This window comes from Pteronotus mesoamericanus, unplaced genomic scaffold (assembly GCF_021234165.1).
Source record: "Pteronotus mesoamericanus isolate MK-2021 breed Mesoamerican mustached bat unplaced genomic scaffold, CSHL_Meso_final contig_1205, whole genome shotgun sequence".
NCBI lineage: Eukaryota > Metazoa > Chordata > Mammalia > Chiroptera > Mormoopidae > Pteronotus > Pteronotus mesoamericanus.
In genome coordinates, this window is record NW_026555044.1 from 827,800 (window position 1) to 847,286 (window position 19,487).

The following is a 19,487-nucleotide window of genomic DNA, read 5'->3' on the forward strand; positions in this document are numbered from 1 at the left end:
GGAGGTAGTGTTGTACTTAAATGAAAAGGGAGAGACGAAGATCTTTGAGAGAAAAAGAGAAGTAAAGCAGATTTTCAAATAGACTTGATATCCACTTCAAGAAACCAGCTAAAATTACTCCAGCTAAAGAGTGTCTTGTGTCACACGCTTTGTCCTTAATGTATGCTGAGGCCAAGGCCTCCCCATGTGAGCTCCAGTCACAGCTCAGCTGGGAATTATACACCCACTGGGGTCTGCAGGTCAAGATTTAAGTACAGTAACAGAGGGCCTCCTCAAGCTAATGTGACAGAGACCCATCAAATTGAAGCCAGAAAGGAGAAAGGAAACAAAATCAAATAGTTCTTTTATAAACTTCATTGAAGTTTCATAAACTGAGATGCAGATGTGAAATTTTAAAAAATTGATTCTAGAGAGAGAGAAACACTGACTCATTGTTCCACTTATCTACGCATTCATTGGCTCTTTCTTGCATATGCCCTGACTGGGGATTGAACTCATAATGTTGGCAAATTGGTACAGTGCTCTAACTGATCTACGGGGCCAGAGCCAGAAGTAAAATTTTAAAAACATTCCTTGATGCCAAAGTTATGGATGAATAGGTTTCTACATCTAGGCAATTTCGGCATTTGCAAAGCACTTGCTTTGTATGAGGGACCATGAATGTGTGGATGAAGAAAAGAGAGAAGTGCAGGACCAGCTTTCAGCCTGTACCTTTCAAGGTTTCCTAAGTTCCAAAGGTCTTGGTTTAGAGCTATATTTGACTGTGAGAGCAGCTCTCAAATAAAAGTGAGACCCAGAACTATCTTCCTATAAGCTGTGACTAATCTGACTCCTCCCAAGTTGAGAGCTTCATGGCTGTGGCATTCTTCAGCTGGCTTTTAAACTCTGCAGAATTAGCCAGGAAGAGATGCAATGGGAAGCTCTTCGGAGCACAGGTAAGCATATCAACAGGGGCAGGAAAGAAGAAGCCAGAGGACACATTTTGCCATGTGAAGCTAGAGAATCAAAGCATTCGCTTCAGTCTGGATGCTCGGGACAGGGCAGAGGGCAGTGTCAGAGGTCTTAATGGTTTCAGCCCACCTGGTAACCTTTACTGAAGGATGCAAACTAGCAAAAGAAGTGAATTTGGGAGGGAAGATGGTTGAGACCAGCATCTGTGGATTTTGCCTTCCCAGCATCCTCCCACCTGCTTCTGTCCACAGAACTCCAGTTTTCCCTGGTGAGATATGAATGCACTTTCCAAGAGAAATTGGTTTCATGATCAAACAATTTTGAGAAATATGGGAATAACAAAACTAAACAGTTTTTTTTAATGTAGTACTTCTCAGGGCATTAATATGTGATGATACTATGCACAACGAGGGCTAGGGTATTGAATATAAAGCATTTTTTCTTCCCTTAAACAGATGATGCTTTTCTAAAGAATAGCTCCAGAAACTAATGTTTCAAGGAAAGCACTTTTAAAAAAACTAGCTTAATAAGGACCAAACCAACTCTTGTGTTGCGATGTAATGAAAAGGATCTAACATCACCTATATAGTAGTATTGCAAAAAAAAAAAAAAGAAAAAAAAGTTAACCTGATTCTGCTAGTGATGGACCAATCAGACAAATTCAGATTGTACAATATAACAAATTACAGGACAATTGACCTAGATTAAGTCAATATCATGGAAGACCAAAAGAAAAAGAAAAGGAAAAATGATACAGAACCCTTTCTAAACTGAAGGAGTCTATAGAGACATTATTAATAGATGCAATGCCTGAGCCTTGATACGATCCTCTAGGAGAAAAATAAGCACAGTTCTAAAGATCCTTATTGGGACCAATGGTGATGTTTGCATATGAACTATACGTTGGATAATAAAAAAAGCAGGAAAAAACAAGGTTCTGGCTCAATTGTATTCTAATCCACCAGCTCTTTTCTGAGGTACTTAGGTATCTGGGAATTTGTATATCGTAAGACCAAAAAAAAAAAAAAAAAAATTACAAGTGCTATGTCATTCCATTGATTTAAAAAAAGAAAAAAGAAACAAAAGCTAATTTAGGCTGTGCTGAAACTGTAGTTATTGGTAACAGTTATGGACAAATAAGGACTTCTGTTCTTTAATATTGCAAGCTCCATATAATTTTGGGGAAAAATATTGTATCAGAGATGAAAACAAAAATTTTTCAAAATCTGCCCAGGAAAACCTGAGTTTAGGGCTCACATGAGTTGTTGGAGTCTGTTTCCATTAAAAAGAGTTTAGGGTTCAAAAAACATGGCGTTTCTCTCACTGTAGCTTCAGAACCCTACCATTATAAATAATTGGGGATAATTATGAGAGCAGCTGAGTAAACTGGAAAAGGCTGGGCATAAAGAGAAAAGCAATCGGATGAAATGTGCAGTCCTTGAGCCAGCCCATAAATCTCTCTGGAATCAGAACAACAGCCCCATCTTCTCCACTGGAACCTACACTTAAAGTAAACACCAAGCCCAACCTGACCAAATCAAAATAATGCTACCCCAAAAAGGGCCTCTGGTTTTCTTTTGCAGTTATTGGGAGGAAATCTCTGGACTCTTTTACATTCTAAAATTAAATTCTCTCGACTGCCAACTGAGAAATATGGCAATAACTTATTTTTGAGGCCAGGGTAGTTCCTTAATCCTGAGGCTTTTGTGATTCCCTTCCTTTCATCAACCCAGCAGCCCCTAACTCTTCTACCATCGGAAATATAATGACTTTAGAAGCTTAATTTGATCCCATGAGCAGACTTTAAGCAAACCTGTTACTGGAAAGGGCCATCATGGAGAAAAGCAAGGGTTTCAGAAATTAAATAAATTGTTCTATCACTAAGTGATACATCTGGAATATATTAATTAAAGGCTAGGGAATCCCTTGAGAGCAGGAGAGAATGTAGCTGCCATATCTACTGGGGGAGTCAATACATGACAACACATGACAATATGCGCTTTTTGTTGGGAACTCTTTATTACAATTGTGGCAGGGTCCATGTTTTCTGACATTTCTCTAATAGAATTTTTTCTGCATAATCATATCTGTTCCTGGACTGTATTTTTCTTATTTTCTACAAAGGGAGAAGTAGAGGAGAAAGTTAAAGTGGACAGAGCACTTGCATCGTGCCAGGCAATATGATAAGTGTTATGCACATGTTGTTTTATGTATTTGTCATTGCACGGCTATTAGGTGGGAGTGATCACTTTACAAACAATGAATGTGAGCGTCCAGGATCCAAACCCAGCCCTGGCTGCTTTTAGAGCTCTGGCCTTCCTGTCTAATACCAAAAGAACTTAAATTAGAGAGGTTAGGTACTCTGACACCCTAAGAGCAAGGATGTAAACCAGCATAACCTTTCTGTATGACTGTTTGAAATGAATATACATCAGAGTCCATAAAAATGTTAATATTGTCTCATCTGGTAATAATCATGATAAATGCCATTTACTATGCATTTATCTGTAATCGAGCCTATAATTCTAGTTTGTTTCTTTAACATTGTTTAGTTTGTGCCTGCAGAATTTCTGAAATGAATTACAGGAATAAATATATTCTAAACAAGAGATTAGTTTAGCTCTTTACTAAGCATCTACTCTGGGTAGGCTGAGCACTCACAATTTTGAATGTAGGAGGAGAGCCCCCATGAGGGAAGACCTAGTCAGTGTGCTATTCTAAATTGGATTTAGTGACTTTCCCTTTGTTTTCAACCTTTGGAAGATAAGCTATGCCAATCAGGTAGCTATGTGATTTGGAGCAGATTACTTAATGAATTACTTTTAAAAGTGAGATAAATAGCACCGGCCCAGGATGGTAAAAAAAAATGAGTTAATGCAAGTGAAAGAGGCATAGTGTGGAAATTATGGCCCCAGGCACATGCTGTGGTTTGAAACCAACTCCAAGATAGAGACTGTATCAGAATCAATTGACCGGACATGCTGACCTGTACGGCAGCCACCAGCCACATGTGGTTTTTCAGAATTTGGAATATGGCTATTCTGAATTGAGAAGTGCTATTGGTGTCAAATACACACTGGATTATTTTGAAAACTAGAATGGTGAAAAGAATGTAAACTATCTCAATAGATTTTATATGGATTACATGTTAAAAAGATAATATTTGATATGTATTTGGTGAAATAAAATATTCTTTAAAATTCATTTTACTGTTTAAATGTGGTTACTAGAAAAATTTAAGTCACCTATGTGATTCACCATATATTTCTGTTGGGCAGCACTGAGCTTGACATTGAGGAAGGAAGGAAGTTTCCCTCTGCCACTCAAGGAGTGAAAACATCTCTGGATTACAAAACCTCCTACGTGGAGCCAGGTATCTCTTAGGGATTCCCCTGCCCCCCTCCCGCACCCCCCACTTAAATCTAGCCCAAGAACATGATGCTAGGGTGATCTAAGATGAAAATCTGTCCTCAACAGACTGCTTAAATCTTTTGGGGGTTTCTCCTGGCCTTTTGGAATGAACACTGTATTGCTTAGCAAGGCAGTGTAATCTGGCTTTGCCTTCCTTCAGTTTCACCTGCTACCTGTTTGTCTCCAGTGTCTTGTGTGTGTGTCGTGTTTCTGATATAGCCTACATGTTTGCATTTGCTCAAACAGAGAGTAGAATTTACTCCTGTTAACCCTGACTGGCCTGTTTGGGGTCATGTGCCCAACCCTGAACTAATCACTGTTGCCTGTAGATAAGACGAATTGATTGCCTCACATGTGATCATGTGCTGAAGCTATGGAATTGGAATTGAAGTCTTGGTGGATTTGACTTCACTCCAAGCAAAGGGCTAAAGTGGAAGTTCCCTCAGAGTAACATCAGGGTACTGTTCGTATCACAAACGCGATAACGTATTCACTGCTGTGAAAGAAGAGCCCTGGGACAAGTGTGTTCTAATGCTTCTTCTTTGACGAAAGTGGACATTTTAGGAACCATGGGTCTCCAGAGAAATTTATGTTCTCACAACTGAAATGATTGTTTTTCCTTGTTTTGGCATTTCCAGGGACTCCCTGTAAAATGGGGTTTATCCTTGTAATATTTTTAGGTATAATAACCTATGTATATCAATTAGAGAGATACAAATCAACTGGAGAGATTTTTCTCCATGAATTTTCGCATGTCTATGCCTTTGTTAGCCATTCTTGAGCTGTTTAAGTGTTTCCACTTTTCCATAATATTTGTCTTTAAGTAGACTCATTTTTTCCCTAAACTTTCTATTTGACGAATTAGTTTTTTCCTTTCCCAACAGACCACAGTTTGTTTTTCAAATGCCACCAGATTTCTGAAATCCTTTGCAACTTGAAGACTGTCTAATTTTGTGGTGACTGAGTAGCCCGAAGTTCCTGGAATACATTGTCACAATCCTGATGAGGTCATAGATCCATCCATCCATCCATCCATCCGTCCATCCATCCACCCATGTAAAACACTTGTTGAATACCCAAGCAATAGTTGTTCTAGGCACTGGACACAGAGCACACTAAACCGCACCTTCTGATGTTAAGTGGAGGGAAATAGAAGGGTAAGTCATTTCAGTATGTGTGCAGAGTGCAGGTAAGTGTCAGCACGCAGAGGAAGGGCGGTTTCCGGAGTTAGGGCGGAGACGAGAGGGTGGGTGGGCGTTTTCCAGAGTAGCCCAGCAACCCTATTTCGATCACTCTGCGAACACTTTGCAGCTGCACAGCAGTGGCTTGTAGTCTCAGGTTTCCTTAGCAACCGGAGCGCACCGCCCAGGTGTCTCGTTATTGGCCTCATGGAGCTTGACGGGCAGCTCTGCTGTGCAATCCCAGCTCTAAACCCGTGGCTCTGCGCTTCCTCACGGGAGGGCTCAGCGGCGTTACTGCCCTCCCGGGGTAGCCCGCCCATCCCCGAGCGGCTGGTGGCGCATGCGCGGGCGGAGTCCGACTGTGTGCTGGGCCAGCGCGGAGAAGCAGCTGCGGAGTAGATCCTGGGCTCCGCCGAGACCGCGGTTCTTGCTCCTTGCCGCCGCTGCCTCAGTCTCAAGCCGTCGCCGCCGCGGGAGCGGCCGCCTATTGTCTATCTCTGCGGCGAAGGTGCGGAGCTGCTCCGAATCGGCCCGTGGGGGATCCCCGGGCGCCGCACGGTGAGAGTGCAACTTAGTTGGCGGAGTTGGGGGAAGTTTTGTGATTTGAGGAGGGGTCCGGCGAGCAGCGCCGGCCCCTCCCCTGCGACCGCTGCACGAGGCGGGGGAGGGGAAAAGGACCGCGGGGGCGGGGAGGGGTCGCGCGCGCGAGCGGGAGGGGATGAATGGGCGGTGGCGGAGCGCAGCCGCCCCACCCCCCCGGCTCTGCGGCCCCTTCCTCCCGCCGCGTCCCACCTCCCGCATTGTCTGCTCCTTGGCCACGGTGCGCCGTGCAGAGCTGGCAGCCCAATTCGGGGGCGTTCCCCCCATCCTTCCAGACCTGGACCTTCAGCCCCGTGTTTTCCCCGGCGGCTCCGCAGGGATCGGGGAGAGTCGGCTCCTCCGTGGGGTCCTTCTCTTTCGACCGAGTCAGCTTACAAGTACTGAGGACGCGAGAGAGCAGCTCTACGGGGCGGATTGGTAAACACGCCGCCGTGCCGCGCCCGCCTTCGGGGGGCGCTTTTGGAGCCGGCTCCCGGGGGCGCGGCCGCGGACCCTTGTGGGTCGGAGACCTGCGACCGAGGGGACCTTTCCTGGGACCGTGCTACGGTCTCCACTCTATACTGACCTCGAGTGCAGCCTTACTTTGGGGCCAACCAAAACTTTTATTTTTTGTCAATATGGCTGACGGACACTTGTTTTTCAAAGTCAAGGAGTATGAGAAGAGTTTTAAGAATATGAGGAAAACCCTCAAAATGTGTTTTCATTAGAAGAAGGATAGATAGGCTTGGGTTGTTTTTTTTCTTTTTTTTTTAAATTTTTGACTTTTGGAAATAGTTCTTAGAGCAAAATGATTCCATCACATGTATCTTACTGTGAATTTAGGATTCACAGTGCAAGTTGGATTGTGTTTTCTGGTGTTCCTTCTCAGCTTTTGCACTTTCCAGTGAAGTAATTTTGAGAGTTTGTTGCCCCAGGCATATAGAACTAAAAGAAAAAGCAATGTGCCCTTTTTTTTTTTTTTTTTAAAAAAAGTTCCCCCTGCCCCTTTATTTTCAGAAGAAGCAGCTTATTGTTTTTCTAAAGCATTGGGTTGCCCAGATCAGAAAAATGCTGCTGTTTTTGAAAGATTTTTTTTTCAAGTTTGTAAAGGAGTTAGGATCAGCTGAGGTAAATCACTGTTGCAGTTCTTGTAGGCCCTTCCTGGTCTCTTGGGGATTTGCAAGATGCATTAAGTACAAGCCTTGTTGTTAAGTTTTCAGTGCGTGATTCTACTGAATTTGGTTTATGTAGCCTATCATATGAGAATAATTCTGTTTAAGTTCTCCAACTGAAACTGGCTTAAACGTTGGTCAAATTCGACGTGGAACAAAATGACCAGCGTTGTTAGCATCATTTGTTACATCCCTTTGCCATCTGCTAAATGAAAACTTTGAGAGAGTGTGTGTGTCTGTTTGCTTTAATTTATTTCTCTGTTAAATGAGTAATGTAGAGAAGTGTTCTGGGTTTTTCTGGTTGGTTGGCCTCATTTTGCTTTTAAAAAAAACCAACTTTCTTCACCTGATGAAGCCAAAGAAAAATATGTCCTTATGGCATAAGCATTGTACCTTATTTCTTTAATGCTTATATCAAGTGTAATGCATATATCAACAAATCATAAGCATTGTACTTTGGAACTGCAACAACAAGGTCACTTGTAGGAGTCAGTCTTTGCTTTTTAGGCTTTCCTTTTAGGTTGTGTGCACCTCGTGTGGGGGGGCGGTGTGGGGCAGGAGGTTGACAGGGTTGGAAGGAGTTGTCAGGGAGGAGCAAAATGTGAATAAACACTAGTGCGACATAATGTGACAAATAGGCCAGTTGCTTTCCTTCTCTGAAGGATGATAGCATGTTGTACATACTTTTGTTTTAGGGTTTCTCACACTTCACTTTTTGCCTAACTAGTGGTAACTAGTATAGGCAGTATAAGGGAACTCCTCCTTCAGTCTGATTCCACGATGCTTGTGATGGGCCTTATTTCTTATTTAACGTTGTGCCCTCTTTGCCAGGAAGGAGTCTTAACACAGTGCAGGTGTTCAGTAAGTGTTTGAATTGGGTGAAGTGCTTTGTACTCACTAGCGGCAGTGCACGTAGAACCACTGACTCCGGGGACTTGTCCAAAATGACTGTTTGCTTGAAGATCTCTGATGGAATTTACTTTAAAAAGGCTTTAACTTTTCTATTTAATCTGTTAATTCCTGAAGACCAGTGAGGTTTAAATAGTGCACTGTGGATTTCAAAAGGTGGTTCTGATTTAGAAATTTTCTCCCCCTTTTTTGGTGAAATGATTTAGACTGCTGGACAAATTTGTTCACACTCTGTATTCCTTACAGTTTAGAAGAACAGACCTTCCTTGAAACTAGGTAGATTTGGGTTCAAGTCCCCGTACTTGCATTGATCAGTATAGCGTCAAGCAGGTCATTCAACGTTTCAGAGCTTGGTTTTTCTGCCATGGAAGGTGTAGTAGCATCTTTACAGTGTTTTTAGGAATAAATGAAATTGCGTGCCTACCACTAAGTACATGTCTGTTACTTGATCACTGGAATGGTAACAAATGTGATACATTTTATATGATTTAAAAATGCATTTTTAAGAGTCTGATGCTTCTGAGTGTAGGAGGTTAGCTGTTCCATAAATAAGCAATCCTCCTGAGAATTGAAATCAAATGCAGTTTTTTTAAGGTGCTACTTCGACTCGGTGTTACTAGAAACAACTTTTACTTTCTCAGTCACTTGTTAGTCTTTGAGTGGAACTTGCAGAGTGGCGTGGTTGGGTAAAACTCTGCATTTATAGTGTTGAGGAAATGGATTGTTTTCAACATTTGTAATAGGATATCTCAGTTATTTAGACAGTACCGGCTTTCTTTCCTTATTTTACCTTAGTCTTGAAAAGTAATAGATGTGGGTTATGACTGCATTTCTCAAACTTGTTTAGGACAGAACTGGATTGAGGATTAATAGAGTGTTGTTAGTACAGTTTGGAGACATGAACAAATTACCCACTTCCCCTCCAAGGCAACATTTTTTGAAGGTGCCACCATTTACGGAAGGAAGCAGTGATTTGAATCAGTCATACTAGCTCAATTGAGAATATTCAGAGTAGCAAATGGAAGTGATACATTCTAAATATACTAACTTGCAGTGGACATTTTTGTATATTGAATCTCATCTTTCCATTAGTTTTTTTTTAATAAAATAAGGATTTTATATTTTACTTTGTGTCTTATACGTAAGGATTTTTTAAAACATAAGGATGCCCATTAGTTGTTTTATAAAATAAGGATTTTAACTATGAATTTTAATAAGCCTTTAAGAAGTATATTTGATGAATTATCATAAGCCTTTAAGAAGTATAGTCTGGATGAGCAGACTTGGAGTTCGGATAATCCCCTTTTTGAAAGTTAACAGGTAACACACTGGGGTAGGCTTGGCTGTCGCTGATGGGGCCAGGGGTCCCTCTGGGGGCAGCACGCCTTCGTTACTTACTGTCAGGCTGCCTCAGCGCTGAAGGGGGAGAGGAGGAAGCTGTTAGTGGAAGAAAGTTTGTTTCATTCCTATGTCCTCATTTATGGTGTAGTCCAGACTGATTGGGACATAGTAAGTTGAAGATGATGGGAAAGGTGGATATCTCTGTGTGTGTGTGTGTGTGTGTGTGTGTGTGATGTGGGTGGGGGGTGGTGAAGGGAAAGGTGTGAGGGATTTACGGTTTACTTCACTCTGAACCATCTTCCATTAGAAATCAGTCCTTTTCAATTTCGACTTCTGAATATATCATAAGGCCATATTTGTTGATAGCCTCTACCTCCCCATTGGCCAGTTATTCCTGAGCAGTTGGGAATTAAGAAAGTATGTCACACTGTAGTTGATTTGTCTTGTAGACAACATAAAGGTGTCAAGTTAGGGACAAACACCCAGAAGTTATGTAAAGAATTCCAGAGAACCCAAGATGATTCTTGATGGTGATGGCTACTGAAAGCACATGATGTGGAGCCGCCTTTCGGACTTCAGATCCAGACTTTCTTGGTCATGTGTCCTTGAACAAGCCACTTCATCTACCTCAGACTCAATACCCATAGTTATAAGATAAAACAAATTTAGTATTATCTTGTCTGTCACGTGCTACTGTTGTAAAAACACATGGATAAGTCACTGGACTGTGTCATTTTGCAATTTTATTGGTTGGATACTGGTCTGGATAAAATTCAAATCCTAGTCTAAAAGGAAAAACATCCAGCTAACTTTATTGGGTTTTCTTTATAAAAGGTAATTAAAATATTATACAATTTCTATTGCTATTTGTCTTGCTTAGATAAATTGATACTTTTTTACTTTTGGCTCTTCTCATATTTCTTTTTACAACAAATGTGTCAGGAAGTGTTTTTTGGAAACTATAAAGAAATTTTAGTTCACGGTGCTTGCTCTTAGACCCAAGTTACTGTGAAACCTCAGGAACTGAAATTGGATGCCAGCGCTTGAAGTCAGGTGAAACCACAATAAATAGTGAGCAAAGCATGTCAGAGTATTTCAGAAGAGTGTGAAAGAAAATAGTGTAGTTCTCTGATCTTTACTCGTTTTCTTAAATTATTATACTTTTTAATTGGTTCACTGAAATCAGGGGAATGTGCTTCTTCCGTGCCAGATGTCATACAATACTTTGTATCTTACCTACAATTCTTATTTAATTTTTAAAAATCTATGAGGCAAGTAGTATTAACCCGTTTGGGGATGAGGGGACAGATCCAAAAGTGATTTGACAGTGGTCACATAGCTGTTAAACTATGGTGCAAAAACTTGAACTTGGATTATTCTGACTCCAAAGGCAATGCTTTTGACATCATCGATCCCTTCAGCTTGACATAGTACATTTCTGACAAAAGTCAAATTTGTTGAGGTACTTATATACCCATTACAAATATATAGAGTCTGATGCATTTTTGTCACACGTATCCATGCATGTAACAGCACAATCAAGATAGACATCGTTTCTGTCACCCCAGACAGTTCCCTGTGCCGTTCCCTCTCCAGGCAGTTTGCCCCGGCAGCCCTCACCCCATTGCGCGCTTCACCTAAGCGGCCACTGCTCTGCTTTCTGTTGCTGCAGTTATGTCTACACTAGGAGTCCTCAGACTATGGTCCACAGGCCAAATCTGGCCTACTGCCTGTTTTTATAAATAAAGTTTTATTGGGACACAGCAGTGCTCACTTGTTTACATGTTGCCTGTGGCTGTTTTGGTGCTACAGTGACAGAATAGAGTAGTCACAAGAGACCTTGTGGCCCGCAAAGCTGAAAATGGTTCCTCTATGGCCTTTTAGAGTACATTGGCTGACCCTTGTTCTGCATAACCAAATGTAACAATGACATACACGAAAGCAAAGAATTCTGTAATATTTAACGTATAGTCCACTTGCCCTCTTTGTCTTCCAGTTGCCTTTTTACAGTTGATTAAAAATTTTTTTTTTAACCAGGGTAAAATTAAGGTTCAGTGAGTACATTGTTTATTCCTTTAATCTCTTTTATCTCTATTTCATGTTTTCTGGTGTTGTTGTAAACGATTCTTTTAAAATTTCAATTTCCTAATTGTTCATTGCCAGTGTATAGAAATGAGATTGAATTTTGTATGCCAACCTTGTGTCTTACAGGCTGGCTAAACTCACTTTTACAATAGTTCTAAACGTCTTTTCATAGATTCTTTGGGATTTTCTACACAGATAATAATGTCTTTGACAAATTCTGGCAGTTTGATTTCTTCCTTTGCAGTCTGTATGCCTTTTCTTTGTTTCTTTCTTTTTTTCTTTATTGAGCGGCTAGGCCCCCCAGTATGGTGTTGAATAGGAGTTTTGAGGGAGGACAGCCTTTCCTGATATTAAGGGGAAAACATTCAGTGTTTCACCAATAATATGATATTTATAGTTTGTTTGCTTGTGTTCGTAGATGTCCTTTATTAATTTGAGGAAGTTCTGTTCTATTTCTAGTTTGTTGAGAGTTTTCATCATGAATGGATATTCAGTGTTGCCAAGGCTTTTTCTACATCTATTTAGAGAATCATATGTTTTTTTCTCTTTTACTCTGTTGATATGGTGAATTATATTGAGTTTTGTATGCTGAAATAGCCTTGCTTTCTTGTGATAATCCTCAGTTGGCCATGATGAAGTCTTTATATGTTGTTGGATTCAATTTGCTACAGAATCTTTTTTATTTCTTCCATTTGTCTCCTATTTAGGTTCATTTAAAGGAAAATTCTTGATCCTACATGCAATATTCATAATACTTGTTAAAGTCCTTGTCTGCTAACCCCGTTGTTTCTATTTTCATGGATGATTTTTCTCTCATTATGGGTCACATTTTTGTCCCTCTTTGCATGTGTGTTGATGATTTCTTGTTGGACTCTGGAAATGGTGACTTTTAAGCTAATCGTTGAATTTTGTATTGACAGGTCATTTGCTTGATTTTTCTGAGGTTTATTTAAAAATTTTTTTTAAACCACACATAGCTGTTTATTTCATACAGGGTCTGAAGCTTAGTTTTAAATTTTTTTAGATTGGCCTATAGCTTGTAGTCTAAACTTGTTTCACCCCATTACTAAGGGCATGAAAGCCTTCGTAGTTTCATTGAAGAACTGGATGTCCCCTGCTCTGACTGGTCAGAATATGAATGTCCCCCCGCCCTATGCAAGCTCTGAGATTGTTTAGCTTACAGTTCTTGGGTCATTCTTTGCCTGCCCTTGGAGATTTTTTACAGTATGCGTGTATGACTTCCTATTCACCATCTGACTCAAGGAGGCCTCTGTGCTGATTTCTGGAGCTCCTTCATGCAGCTCTCTACTTTCTGGTACCCTGCAGCTTTTAGATTCCTCCGCCTTCCCAAACTCTTAATGTCTGATGCTCAGTTCTACTAGGCTGCTGTGCACGCATGGGATTCTCCTCATTGTCCTGAGGTCCGGTATGTGCCCCCAGGCTGAGAAAGCTGGTACAGTCGTGAGCCTCATCTCATCTGTTCCCTTCTGTTAGGGATTGCAGTCCTGTTCTGCCAGTTGCCTAGTGTCTAAAAGATGGTGCCTCATATATTTTATCCACTTTTCTCGTAGCAGGGAGGGGTGTGGCAGGATAAATCTGGGTTTAGTTACTCCATCGCGGTTGGGAACTGAAGGCCTGATAAAGTGTACTTCATTGGTGGTGCTGACAGTCTTGTTACAGGATTCTTTAAATCTTTGGGGGATAAACATCAAAGCAACATTTGTTAAATGTCTGCTGTCTGCAGCCCAGCCCTTACTCTCTGGGGATTGCAAAAAAAGTCGGTATATTCTAGTTGAAGGGGTACATATATAGTACATGCATATGATTAATCAAAGACATGAAATGGTCTAGTGGTGAACAGAAAGAAACATCACTGTGGTCTAATATTTTCATAAAGAAATTTTTTTCACATTTTCGTTTCTTAGCACATATATGTATAATTCCATTTTAAGGCACAAAGTGTCATTGGGTAGAGTATTGCCATTTTCAGATACATTTGGTGACATTTTGCCATGTGGCTTTGGATAAGTTATTTGTCTCTGAAGTCAGTGTTCTCTTCTGTAAAATGGGCATATGATATTTGTTATATGTAGGGTTGCTTGTGAATTTCATCAACATATATTTGAGCGCCATCTGTATATTGGGTGCTGTCCTAGATGATGAGGATTCAGTGACAAATAAGAGATAGCTGCTGCTATCAAGGAGCTGCCATTCTAGCGAGGGAAGCAGAAAATACACAAGTGAACAAAAAGTGTCGGTGATGTCTGGTGGTGATAATTTTAAGAAGACTATGGAGAGCATTACCAGAAATCAGGGAGATCAAACAGTGTTTCTGAAGAGAGAGAATTGAGCAGACATCTGAAGAAAGTGACGAAGGGGCAAGCCACTTGAAGATCCTTGCACATGCCAAGGAGAGGGAGCATCAAGTCCAAAGGGCTTCAGGAGGGAGTGTGACTGGGGAGGCTACTGTGGCTGGGATGCGGCGAGAAAGGAGAGCTCCAGGAGCTAACGGAGTGTGCGTGTCTGTAGGCAGAAGCCAGACAGACAGGCTGTTAAGTATGAGGGGAAGCACTGGAGGGTTGGAACAAGGAATGATGTAGGAAGTTCCGCTTGGGATGTGTAGGGAGCAGGAATGAACAGGGAGACTCGTTCGGAATTTTGTGAAGTAGCCCAGTCTGGAGAAGATGGTGGCGTTGCATGGAAATACTTTGTTACCTTTTATAAGCTGGAAGAAAATGTTTTTTTTTTTTGCCTCTTTGGATACTTTGTGTACAGAGTGTCTAAGTTCAGAATAACACCAAGGAGCTCTGGATGCAGACTAACCGTTTGGGAGTTATGTAGGGAAAAAATGAGGCAACAGCAGTAGAGAAGTAGAGCTCTGATTATTTGGTCACGTGAGGCCTTTGGTGACTAGCTGAGGTACTCTCTCTGTTTGGGGATTAGGGATCTATATGGGTCAGTGGACAGGAATGACCGAAGCTCTTGCCTGGGCCTCCTGCTAAAATGGTGCTGTATGTATGCTGAGAGCATAGGACAGTGTGTTTTTAAAAGACGTTCCCAGTCTGGAGAGACCTTTCAAGGCAGGCTCTTTCCCAAACGGTGTTTTCTAAAAAGTGGAGTCACTGAACGGGAGAAGAAACTTTCACTGGATGCCTACCAGCATATTGTGTGTTCATTTACATTATCTTTATTCCTTAAAATAACTATACCAATAGGTATCCCCGCATTTTTGATGAGAAAACTGGGGTTCAGAGATTTGAGTCTGGTTCTTTCAGGTCAGTTAATTGTAATTTTCATCCAAGACTTTGTGACTGTCAACATACTCTGGTTTTATTGTATATGCCTTAAGTCACATTCCCCCCCACCATGTAATTATATCCAAAAGAGCCAGTTTAAAATTCCAGCTTGTTATTGTTGTAAATAGAGAATCATTGTGGTTTTTCCTTACAGTTTTCCTAGAATTCTTAAGAACCTGCGGGGCTTTTGTGTTTGTCCCTTGAAAGTAGCAGAAACTTGCCAGTATAGAACTGTATTTCCACAGGCTTTGTGGACCAATATTAATAATTAACATTTGCACACTCTTTCACATCTTCAAAGTGTTTTTGCAAACAGTTAATTAGTTCATGTTTAAACCTATTTTAGAAGTTGAAAAACCAGTTTTTTAGGTTCATTTTAGCAGTGCCGACGTGTTAGGGGGTGAGGAGCACGTCTCCGGGGAGGAACGCGCAGGTACACACCGTGCACGATGAAGTGTCTGTCTTCAGTCTCCAGCTCCGTGCCCCACCTGGCTCTCACATCAGGCGCTTCTTTGCGGGGTGTGTATGCACAGTTGCTTAATGCAAAGGGGATGGAATCGTGTGGAGTGAAAGGAAGACACCAGATGCAGGATCATTGGGGAAAGACTTGGGTGGTTCAGTGAACCGTATTGCAGCTTTCTTTTCTGTGGCCCCTTAAATGTGAGTTGTCCCATATCAGTTCCCGTGGGGGTTTTGAGGGTCAGGAAGTGACTGGCACAGAGACTCTTGGCAAATGAACAGAGCTGTTACGCACGCTAATTTCTGAGGAAAAAAAATTCTTTCCTCCTTCACTCCTGGTTTAGGAGATAATAACCGTCACTGAATACTTTGCTGGTTTCCTCACCACCACTTGCCACCTGATTCCATCCCCTCTCCCCTGCTCCCCCAGTAAAATGGCTTTTACTTGGCAAGGTTTTGTAGTTGGGAAAGGCTTGGGAAGGAGACAGTCCCGGTTCAGCTGTGTGACCTTGAGCAGGTTACTGCTTCTCTCCTGCCCTTGAACTCTTTTGTTCTGTGAAATAATGTGTTAATGACTCACTTTTCTGCATTGAGTCCCAGAAGGATGGCTGAATTCAAGAGGATCTAAAACTTAGGCTCTTGGACATGAAACTGGACACGGGAAGTTTTCACATGAGTGAGGACTCCTCCAAGTTGCAGTGACTTCTTCCTTCCTACTTTGGTTGCAATAATTAATTAATTTTCTTAGTGTTGTTGCCAGCCACATGGCTATACTTTAAACATCTTTCTTTTTCTAATACAGAGCAATAAATAGAACCGTTTAATAAATATTGAGTCTGGGTGACTTCCTAAGACAGGACACGCAGGTTCCTTGTCATCATTGCGTATGGCCGGGTCATTTGGAGGAACCTGCTCATGAGTCTTGGTCTTACTGACCTTGCCAGAGAAACCTTTGTAAGTGATGGCTGAGAGGAGGAGAATTCTGAGAGCTTGGTGTGTCTATTTAATTAAATCTTTATCATGAATGGGGATCTGTTCTTTTAATGGGTCCAGATAGGAATGGCCCTGAACTTTTCCCTTTATCATATCTTTCTTTTTATCCCCTTTTCCCTTTCCTTCACTTCTTGAAAATCTGGAAACTTAAATGTGTGGCGAGATGGTTTTTGAACCTTTTTGTACCGTTAAATACACCCAGGTTTATGCCTTTAACCCTTTTCTATCAAGATTTATGGTAACTCAAATGACTATTTTACAGCTGCCATTGAATAATGCTGTGTGTGAACTATGAATAATTGATAATGACTTAATTAAATGTTTAAAGCCACCCTTTTATATTAAAAGTTGTCTATAGGGAACATATATTTACTTTTGAAAGAGGATACCTTCCCCCCCCAGAGTAAATTATGTATATAAATTAGACAAGGTAGAAGTTTTCTTCTGAAAACACCTAGTTATTTATGGCAGTTATCATAAACTACATAAATAAATGGATTTTTCAATTGAATTTATTGTGGTTGCATTGGTTAATACAATTAGATAGGTTTAAGGGGTACAGTTTTATGATACATCACCTGTACATTGTATCGTGTGTTTACCACCCCGGGTCATGTCTCCCTCCGTCACCACCTGTCCCCCCCGACCCTCTCCCGCCTCCCCCACTTCCATTTCCCTCTGGAATCACCATAGTGACCGTACTGTTGTCTCTCTACCTGTGAGGGTTTTGCTTTGTATTTGCTTAATCCCTTTTAAAGGTATGTTTTTAAAGATGCTATGCCAGCAACTAGGATAAAATATTGTTTTTCCTTTTTAAGTTTGGTGTCTTGGGTTGTACTGTTCTCAGTCACCTTTAATTTTTTTGTGTTGCCTTTCCCCACTGGTCGTTTCCTCCCTCCCACTTAATTCAGTGCGATTTGTGTGTCATGTTGCTCACTGACTGGGTGGGGATCAGGTGATAATTCTATGTGTCTGTGTTTTCTCCTGGATCGGCGATTTTCACCTGGTGCGCTGCAAGAATTTCTGAAACATGCAATACCTGACGATTTAGTCCAGGGCACGGACCTCTTTTCCCTTGGATGTCAAATAAAAAAATGACAACAGCCACCACAATCTGTCTGGTGTGAATGAGTCACAAGTATACTTATTTTTTTGGTCAGATCAGCAAAAAATACAGTTTTTGGTGTGCCACAGAATTTTAGGTACTAGTTTGCGGGCCATGAGATGAAAAAGGTTGACAATAGCTGTCCTAGATTATAAATTCCCGGAGGGCAGATTTTATCTGCTTTTGTGGCTGTATTCCCAGCACCGGGCATTGCGCGTGGTTTGTTAGTTGTTAGTTTGTGACAAAGCTGTATCTGATTAATAATATGCATATTATTAGACCGTTAATAAAATCAATTCCTGTTGAGAATAAACAGATCTTGTTTATTTCTCCTACAATCAGTTGTAGTTTGGTTCTGGTGAGGTAACTCCATCCCTTTTGGGGAAGAGAATTCCATATTAAATGGAGGATTGGACAGTGTTGTCCAAGTCTTGTGGTAAAATCTCTACAACTCTTGCTGGCTTTTGTGTTTGGTACCGTAGGTGTCTGTCGCTTTACATGTTAACCTGTTCAGCAGCTTCATCACTGACATACGGATGATTACCGAGAGAATGTAGATACGGCTTGTCTGTGTAACTTAAAAACATGTTTTATAATTTGAAACTAATTCAGAATAAAACAGTAGAATTGACCCCTATATACCCATTATGCACATTCTAGAGATACCTTGACTGGGGATCAAAACCACGATCTTGGCTTATCAGGGACAACACTCCAATTCACAGAGCGATCCTGCCAGGGCCATTCCTTCCTGTATTTCTTCTGGTTGTCTTGACAGTCACTACCAAACTATCATCTTCTCAATAGTGATTTTAATAGGACATTTTTACTCCAGTGTATAATACTGTGAACCATGAAATGTTTCTGTAAACCATGGCATGATACGTTTCCAGGGTACGGAACAGACAGCTTTAACTTAGAGCAAATGAATGCTGAGCAGCCTTTTTTCCTCTCAACAGAATCATTACAGGAATAGGGCCATAAACCTCATATTAAGCACTTCTGTATGAAATTTGAGGTTTCTGTCAAATTAGACATGGAAAATTAAACAAAGCTGCACAAATTACTGATCTGTGCAGTTTTTGAGTTCTGTAAGTTTAGGCTTTTTGTTTTTTTTCAGATGCCTTTTTTCCTTAAATACTAGTACAAGAATGTTATGATTTATAAAAAACTATGTTTGGTTTCATGTCAGTAGATTTTTCACCTCCCCCCCAATAGAATTTAATGCTTTCTTTTTTCCCCACTGAGGATCTGTTTTTCTGCCTCAAATGCATTCCCGTTTATTTTGATATTTGTGAGGAAAATACTTTTCGGTAACTGAACACCTTTGTAAATTTTGTATTTCCTTAATAATTCACTTGGCAATGTATATAAAAAGTGTTGCTTCCTAATTCAGATCGTCATCTTAAAAGCTTTCATTTGAAGCCCCAGGAACAATCGATCCATTGTTTTTCATGGCCCCATTTGTATATATTAGGTCTTAAGATCATAGATTCTCTGAAATACCACACTCTTTTCCCCCTTCTCTGTGGTAAAGTAGTATTTTGGCTGCTTTGCCAAAAGTGCTTGTGGCAGTCTGAAGATTACCACTTTAATACTTAGCTCACTAGGATGTGTGCCCATAAATGGAGAATTTTCTTTCCTGAGTTCAAATAGAAGTAATGGTTCATATGTGTGATACCTCAGGACCCAAATGCTAAAGGACATTCGGAGGAAATAGTATAACTGTTCTCTCCCTCCAGCCCTGATCTGATGCCTGTTGAAATCTACAGGGACAAGTTCACTGATAATATTAGGGGGCCTCAGTCGAACCAAGTGTTTCGTATTGATCAATTCTTACCTCTGCAAGGTGTTTTTATGATTTTGTCAAAAAAGGAAATTGAGGTGCAAGGCGCTCAGTTGATTAATTGTAGGCGTGCTTCATCCAGCAAACATGTATTGAAGGCCTGCTGTGTGCCCCCACACTGTTGGGTATCAGGGACCCAGGGATGGGGGCAAATAAGAC

At 41.0% G+C, this 19,487-nt stretch overlaps 1 protein-coding gene across 6 annotated transcripts in view; it reads left to right on the plus strand.

Moving 5' to 3' along the window:
* Positions 1 to 5,889: 5,889 nt before the first annotated feature.
* The window catches only part of AKAP13 (A-kinase anchoring protein 13), a 219,017-nt gene continuing 205,419 nt past the window's right edge, over positions 5,890 to 19,487 (plus strand). For all 6 annotated transcript variants that reach the window (XM_054585240.1, XM_054585250.1, XM_054585258.1 and 3 more), the window contains exon 1: positions 5,890 to 6,101. The gene's annotated coding sequence lies outside the window, so the exon portion shown is untranslated. The remainder of the gene's footprint in view (positions 6,102 to 19,487) is intronic.